Here is a 7,706-nt window from a genome sequence, read left to right on the forward strand (position 1 = left end):
GCGACTCGATTGAACTTTGGAGGATTTCCTTCCAATCCATGACTTTTCATTTGACTGTACTTGGGCAAGCGAGACTTCGACTCGTCTCGCTTTTTTACGAAATGTATTTCAGTGATTCCTTTTTAATTTAAATTTAAGATCTTCAACTAGTTCTTTTTCTCAAAGAAGAGTTTTCATGAATCCGGTGTTTTTTTTCCTAGTTTTTATTCATTTGTAAATGAAACTATAGCTTCAGAAACTTTAGACTCTGGCAACATATCTTGACGCTTCTACTTGTCTTTATGTGAAGTATCCAGGAGCTTATTTTCTTGGTTATAATCCCTAGAATTATATTTTTGTAAGTCCTTTTCCATTTCAATCGCCAAGCCAGATCTGAGTGGGAGGAGTTGGGCTTTCCCCCATGTTTCTGTCTCCTCTCTCACCTGCCTGCCTCCTTTTCTCGGTGCTCACCTCCCCGTCTGCGGATGCTGCGTCCACGCCCCTGTGGCCAATCCAGATCCGGGTCCCATCACAGAAGTCACGTGACATCCTGCCAGGGACACCGGTGAGGTTGCATGCCGATCCACTATGCCAGCAGGACTGGCTCGGATCCTGGTCACAGGGCCGAGTCTGTCTCCACCGGCTTCCCAGAGCTACACTCTCCTCAAACTACAGGTTCTGAGTTTTAAAGTTGTTTCATGAGGTCAGGGCTCCACGTTCCCCCGTGGCTACAGGCAGTGAGTGTGGCCCTCGCCTTCAGTCTGATACTCTGGTCACCATTACTTGGTAGGAGTCTACCCTTGTCCCCCTCGTTCATGTGTACTTACTCTGGCCTTTGAGGTTCCTCATGCTCAACAGTCGCACTGCCTTCTCCACTCCTGGCCACAGAGACATGGGTCCTGGTTTCTGAGCCCACCCTGTCTCTTGCCTTTTCTCTGTTGCTGTGCCGTCTGTCATCTCCATGAGTGTGGGGTGAAAGGCATTACGGTCACACACGCTTGAAGTGCTGTCTCGGTAGGAAATCCTGCAATTGTTTTTAGGTGATAGTAGTTTAAATGATTCATAGGTTTTGTCTTTTATTCAGACTTTTTCAAACAAAAACAAGTCATAAAGATTACATAGCAAAACAAAGGCTGCTTATTTTGTAGAATCAGGTAGGAAAAAATGCCACAGAATTAACATGGGCTAAGGCGGGATTCAGACAGGTCTGTGGTCAAGGACAGAGACAGAACTTAGAGATGCAGACGTTCCATTTGCGGCTGTGATGGCTTCTAGACAAATTCCTTTTTGATGTTATTTTGAAGAATGTTACAATAATCACGAGTGTATAACAGTCTGGTGAAGAGATAGAAGAAGAACAAAGTAATAATTGTATTTAATGACTTTTCTTAACTGTAAGAAATAAGTCAAGTCTACAGGCAGTTGGGATGCCAATTGGAAGAATTCTAGCATTTATAATAAAACAGGGTAAATTAAAACATTAGCATTTGAAAGAGGAAACAAGGAAGCTTTAGGAACAAAACAGCCGGTGGAACCACAGAATCCTAACAAAGGCCTTCAAGGGGGTTTGCTAGTGTTTGCTGCTGGGCTGGGCAGACCCAACCTTGTGCCACATGCAGAGGCCACAGGGGAGGTAGCCTGGCCCTGGCACCAAGAAAGAGACAGCAACACCAGGCCCCGGTGGGCACTGAGAACCTGGGAGCAGGGAGCCCAGAGTGAGACGGATGTGTAGGAGAGGCAGGAGGCCTTCCTGGAGGAGGTGAGACCCATGCTGTCATGAAGGGCAGCAGAAAAGTCAGGAGGAGGTCTTCCGGCATTGAGCCTCTAGAGGACAACTGTGCTTTTCTCAGTAAGGTACTAACGAAGGCCTCTTTCTGCCAGGGGGCAAGACCCTAGGATTCCAACTGTACCTTTTACATAATACTCCCAGGAGAACTGCGTTCTGCTCTGACCGCGGCTGGTCAGGCCTCACCCTGTGTCTCCACCTGAATTGGCCCCACTACGCCCACCCCACGCCCTGTTATGTCCTGACCACACCGCGGCCCAGACATACGGAGTCTGGGAGGGCCGTCGGGGGCCCCTGGGTCAGGAGACCCTGCAGAGGGATGTCCCAGAAGCTGCTGTTGCTCGTGGGTGAGCTGGCAGCGGGGACGGGGTGCTAGAGGCGGGGGCGCCCCACCTGCAGGGGTCCCAGGTACTCTGCACACACAGGTCCCTGGGGTACCGGTCCGGCCACCGCACCCGTCCAGGGGCTCCACTGGCTGTCACAATCTTCTGTCCGGGAGCTGCGACCGACATCCAGGGAGCAAAGGCGAAGTCCGGGCCTGGCTCCCGGCCCAGGCTGCCAGCGTCCCGATGGGTCCCCTTGTGCGGGCCGGGCCGGCGGCCGAGCCCGGCTGGGCCTCATCGGCCCCGGCGGCCAGGTGAGTGGACGTGCCCCTGGACTGGGGGTGCCTGCTGCCCTCAAGTTCAGCTCATCGCTCCTGCGCTGACCACAGGCTGACCCCACGCCGGTCCTGGGGGGCTCACCGAAAGTCTTCCTGAATGAGGCCGGGGAAGTATGTCTTTTTAAAGACTTTGACTAAGAATCTGTTCTCTGAGGGCACCTTCCAAAGCCCCAACAAGGAATTAAGGTGTTTACCCCTATTTACAAAGGAAATGGGTCGGAAGTAAAAGAATTCCCTACGATTTATTCACACAACAAAAAAATTAATGAGCATTAGTAAATTCCTTTTTAGTGTAAGAAGGAAAAAAAAAAGAAGACACAAACAGTGATTTAATGAAAGATTTTGCTCTCAATGCTATTTTCCACCATAACAAAGGGGAGGCTCTTTATTATTCAACAAGCAGTTGGGCCAAGAAGAGAGGGTTCTATAAACAGTCATTAGCATCTTAATTACACGATAATTCAAAAGACAGCTCCCCTGAAAAAAAACTTTGGCCCATAAATCTCTTGGTCTCAAAGTCCAAGAAGTGAAACAGACTCTTGAGAATGTGTTGCAGGCCCGGGCGGGAGAGAACATGGTCCCCCTGGTGTGGGGCCATCTTCCCGGAAGGATGGCGGTCTGGTGGGACGCAGCCCAGCTCCGGGACGGTCACTCCTCCCGGCCAGCAATGTCAGTGGGCCGCAGCCGAGGCTCCGGGGCCACGAGGGACACAGGCTCGTCAGCAAGGACGGGGCCTCGCGAGTGGGGGGCCCGCTGCCGGGTTTGCTCTCACAGTGTTGGAGCCAATCCTGGGATCAGTCACTTAGTCATGGCTGCAATCGTCCTGGGGGGGAACGACCTCACTCAGAGTCACTTCTTCCTGAAAGGAAATGTATTTGCACACTTGGAAAATAAATAAATAAAAGGCTCTCCCAGCGGACGAGTCTGACCTTGGAGGCTAGCAGTTGACTGCTGTCCTTGGTGGCTGTTCCACCTCCCTGACCTCGGGCTCTGGGTGACTCGATCCTCAGGCAGGGACGTTCCGTGATGGCCTCTGGACAGCACAGGGCGTGCGCCCCACATGGACAGCCAGGCGGGTGCTTGTTTCCTGGTAATTTCTGCAGAAACCCTGAGCTGGCTTCTAGTGGGGGACGAGCCAGCCCCTCCCCAAGCACACGGGTAAAGAATAGGGCTCAGTCCCCCGTGGGAGAATCCAGTCGCTGTGGTCCTGCCAGAAGCAGGGGACCAGGGCTGGGCAGCAAGGGGACAGACGTTCACTGCAGAGTGGCCGAGGCCTCACAGAGGTGCCCAGGGCTGTGGCATCGGAGTTTTCTTCAAGGAGAGTCTCGCAGAGAAGCTTAATGCTCAAAGCCAACAAGCGATGCCCCTGCAGACACGAGGCCATGAAGCTTCGGCTGTCAAACTCAGCTCTTCTCCCCTCGATGGAAGCCAAGGCTCTTGTCCTGAACCCCCAGGGCCCCAAAACACAGGGTGAATCCTGGTAATATTCCCTCCTCTCAACTGTCCCAAGGAGGAACCATGACGGAGCAGAGGGCACCCCAAAGTCAGTGTCCAGATAAAAGGACAGATGGAGACTTTTACCTGAAGACCACCCCCCAGGGAAAGCCGCTGAAACGGCGGCCGCCTGGGACCTGGGGCCTGCATCTGGGGGTCGGGGCTCTCCCTCCATCACGTCCAAAGGAAAAAACCCCACCAATCTGTCCCATGCGTAAGCGAGATCACACAGTATTTGTCTCTGCGTCTGACTTATGTCACTGAGGAGAACACCCCCAAGGTCCATCCGTGTTGTCACAAATGGACACTTTCCGTCTGTCTCCTGCTGGACACACATATTGCACACACACCCCGTGTTCCCTATCCATTCATCGGTCGACGCACATGCGGCCGCTCCCACGTCTGGGCCGTTGCGAGTGATGCCGAGGTGAACGTGGGGCGGGGGGGCGGAGGTCTCCGAGACCCCGATTTCACTTCCGTTGAATACCTTCTCAGAGGCAGAACTTCCGGATCATACGCTAGACCTATTTTTCACTTTTTGAGGAGACCCCGCACTGACGCGCCTGATCGTTGGTGGTCATCATTTTGCGACACGTGCTGGACATCAGTCACGTCTCGGAAAGCAGGAGAAGGCCCGGCTGGGAATACGATTTCTTCTGCGAGGAGTCTGTCCCGCCCTGAGCCGTCCGCCAGCCGGGATTTTCCTGGGGCCACCCTGACTCAGGCGCCCCCACAGCTGCTCTGCTGTGCAGACAGGACAACAGATGGGCAGCAGCGTGATTTAAAAATACTTCATGAGACAGATAAGGAAGAAACGCCCCACGCTGGGCAGAGCACGCGGAAGGGAAGCAGGGTCCAGCTGCCAGAGCTCCTGATGGCCACCACGGCGGGGCCAGCCGGGGAAAAATCCAATCACACAGCATCACGTTGCAACCCTGGGTGTAAATGAATAGCCAGGAGTCCATACTAACATCGTTACACGATAGACTCAGTCGATAAAGAGACGAATCTCACAGGCAGAAACCTTCCGAATAATTTGTAGCCCCTTAACGTGGGCTGTGCAGAGTGGCTTCCTTCTGGGGAGAATGGCGTGGACGGGGACGTCACCGCAGAGAAGCCGGAGCACACAGGTCAGCCAGGCGGTCAAGGTCAACACCGAGAGTGACGCGTCGAGTTCACACACGGGGCCCCTGGCAGGACGTGATGGGGGCAGGACGTGACAAAGTGTGCAAAGGGCCTCAGGAGAGGCCGGATGAACCAGGCTGTGCAGGTTCCGTGACGGGCCGGGCTCTGCCGTGCGGCCACACCTGCAAACGTACGTCGTCCCCCAAAACAGACCCAGCGAAAGAGGGAGGCCCAACTGCACGCTGGTTTGAAGTAATTCACCTCAAAAATAAAGGCATAACACGTCACAAGTAAAACGAGGGAAGAAATAGGCAACGTTAACAGAGATGATGTGTCAATTTTAGGCAAAGTCGATTTCACGGCCAAGTGTTACCAGGAATAAATACGGTCGCTTTGTAAGGCTGGAAAGACCAATTCGTCAGGGGGCCAGGGCCATCGTAAACAGTCACGTCCTTCCAGAACCGCAGGACAAGCAGACGAATCGGCAGTGAGAGCCACCGACGGTGGCGACCCACGCCGAGGAAAGCCACAGGAGTGGACGGATCACGCGGGACACGGACGACGTGAAAGCTGGGGACGGACCCGATGGAACTGGTTACAGGACGTGTCCCCAGATGGTGCCTCACACTCCTCAGCACACGACACATTTACCACCACAAACCACGTTCCGGGCACAGCTCACGTCTCAGATTATGTTAAAGGGCTCAGCTTAGACAAAGTATGGTTTTTGTCCACACGGAGTGACAATAGAAATCAGTCACGGGAGATCTCCAAATATCAGGGATCAGATAACGCGTTTCAAAGGAGCCCGTGGGCCAAAGAAGAAATTAAAAGGGAAATGAGAAGATATTTTGGATTGAATGGAAACGAGACACTGCTGAAGGTGTCAGGGAGGCGGGATGACAGGATTATCTCTGGACACACAGACAAAGCGTTTAGAAAGGTTAGCATCTGATCTCTGATAAAAACCCCCAAAAGCTCGACTTGGGAGAGTGCATGTGTGGGAAACCTTCAGCTGATATCGTGCATTGTGGGAAAAGCACAGACGATGTTCCTTATCAATCGGAAATAAGGCGGTAACGCCTGTCCTCCCCACTCCCATTCGACACCATATTGGCTGTTCTGGTCAAGGCAGTAAGAGAAGAAGAAGAAATAAAAGTCATCCAGATGTAAAAGGAAGAAGTGAATTCATCTTTATTCACAGATTTTAGGAAATTTGACAGAATCAAAGAAGTTACCAAATGTAACAGTCTCTGAGTTTTTCAAGGATGCCGGATACGAGATCAACATGAAAATCACATGGAATTCTGTACAGTAGGAACAAATGGTCAGAACTGAAATAAAAGTGTTTAAAATAATACCTGGGAAATATTCCTTTGCACGTATATATACCACATCTTCTTTATCCATTCATCCATCGACGGCCATTTGGGCTCTTTCCATACTTTGGCTGTTGTTGATAGGGCTGCTATAAACATAAACATGGGGGTGCATGTGTCCCTTCGAAACAGCACCCCTGTATCCTGTGGATAAATGCCTAGTGGTGCAATTGCTGGGTCATAGCATAGTTCTATTTTTAGTTTTTGAGGAACCTCCCTGCTGTTTCCCAGAGTGGCTGCACCAGCTTGCATTCCCACCAACAATGCAAAAGAGATCCTCTCTGTCCGCATCCTCGCCAACATCTGCTGTTGCCTGAGTTGTTCATGTTAGCCATTCTGACGGGTGTGAGGTGGTATCTCATTGTGGTTTTGATTTGTATTTCCCTGATGATGAGTGACGTGGAGCATTTTTTCATGTGCCGGTTGGCCATCTGGATGTCTTCTTTGGAAAAGTGTCTATTCATATCTTCTGCCCATTTCTTCACTGGATTATTTGTTTTTGGGTGTTGAGTTTGGTAAGTTCTTTATAGATTTTGGATACTAACCCTTTATCTGATATGTTGTTTGCAAATATGTCCTCCCATTCCTCTTCCGTTGGTTGCCTTTTTTGGTACACACACACACACACACACACACACACACACACACACTGGAATACTACACAGTGATGAAAAAGAATGAAATCCTGCCATTTGCAACAATGTGGATGGAACTGGAAAGTATTATGCTAAGTAAAATAAGTCAGAAAAATACAGATATCGTATGTTTTCACTCATATGTGGAATTTGAGAAACTTAACAGAAGACCATGGGAGAAGGAAGGAAAAATAAATTACAAACAGAGAGGGAGGGAGGCCAACCATAAGAGACTCTCAAAACAGATGACCTGAGGGTTGATGGGAGGGGACGGGGGGAGATGGAGGATGGGCGTTGAGCAGAGCACCTGTTGGGATGAGCAGAGGGTGTTGCATGTAAGCGAGGAATCGCGGGAATCTACTCCCGAAGCCAAGAGCACACTGTCTACACTCTGTGAGCTAACTTGACAATAAATTGTCTAAAAAAATTTAAAGATAAAATAACACCCCAAATTCCATTTCAAGTCGTACCAAAAATGTGATAAATATGGCAAAAGATGAGGAAGAAACCTACATGGGAAACTGCGAAATATCGCTGCGAGAAATTAAACGAGACCGAAAGAGAGAGGCACACGGAGCTGGGGAGTCGGGAGACACGATGCTGTTCAGATGCTACTCGTCTCTAGTTGATTCCTATGTGGCAGGAAA

The sequence above is a fragment of the Panthera onca genome, chromosome B4 (assembly GCF_046562875.1).
Source record: "Panthera onca isolate mPanOnc1 chromosome B4, mPanOnc1 haplotype 2, whole genome shotgun sequence".
Lineage (NCBI taxonomy): Eukaryota > Metazoa > Chordata > Mammalia > Carnivora > Felidae > Panthera > Panthera onca.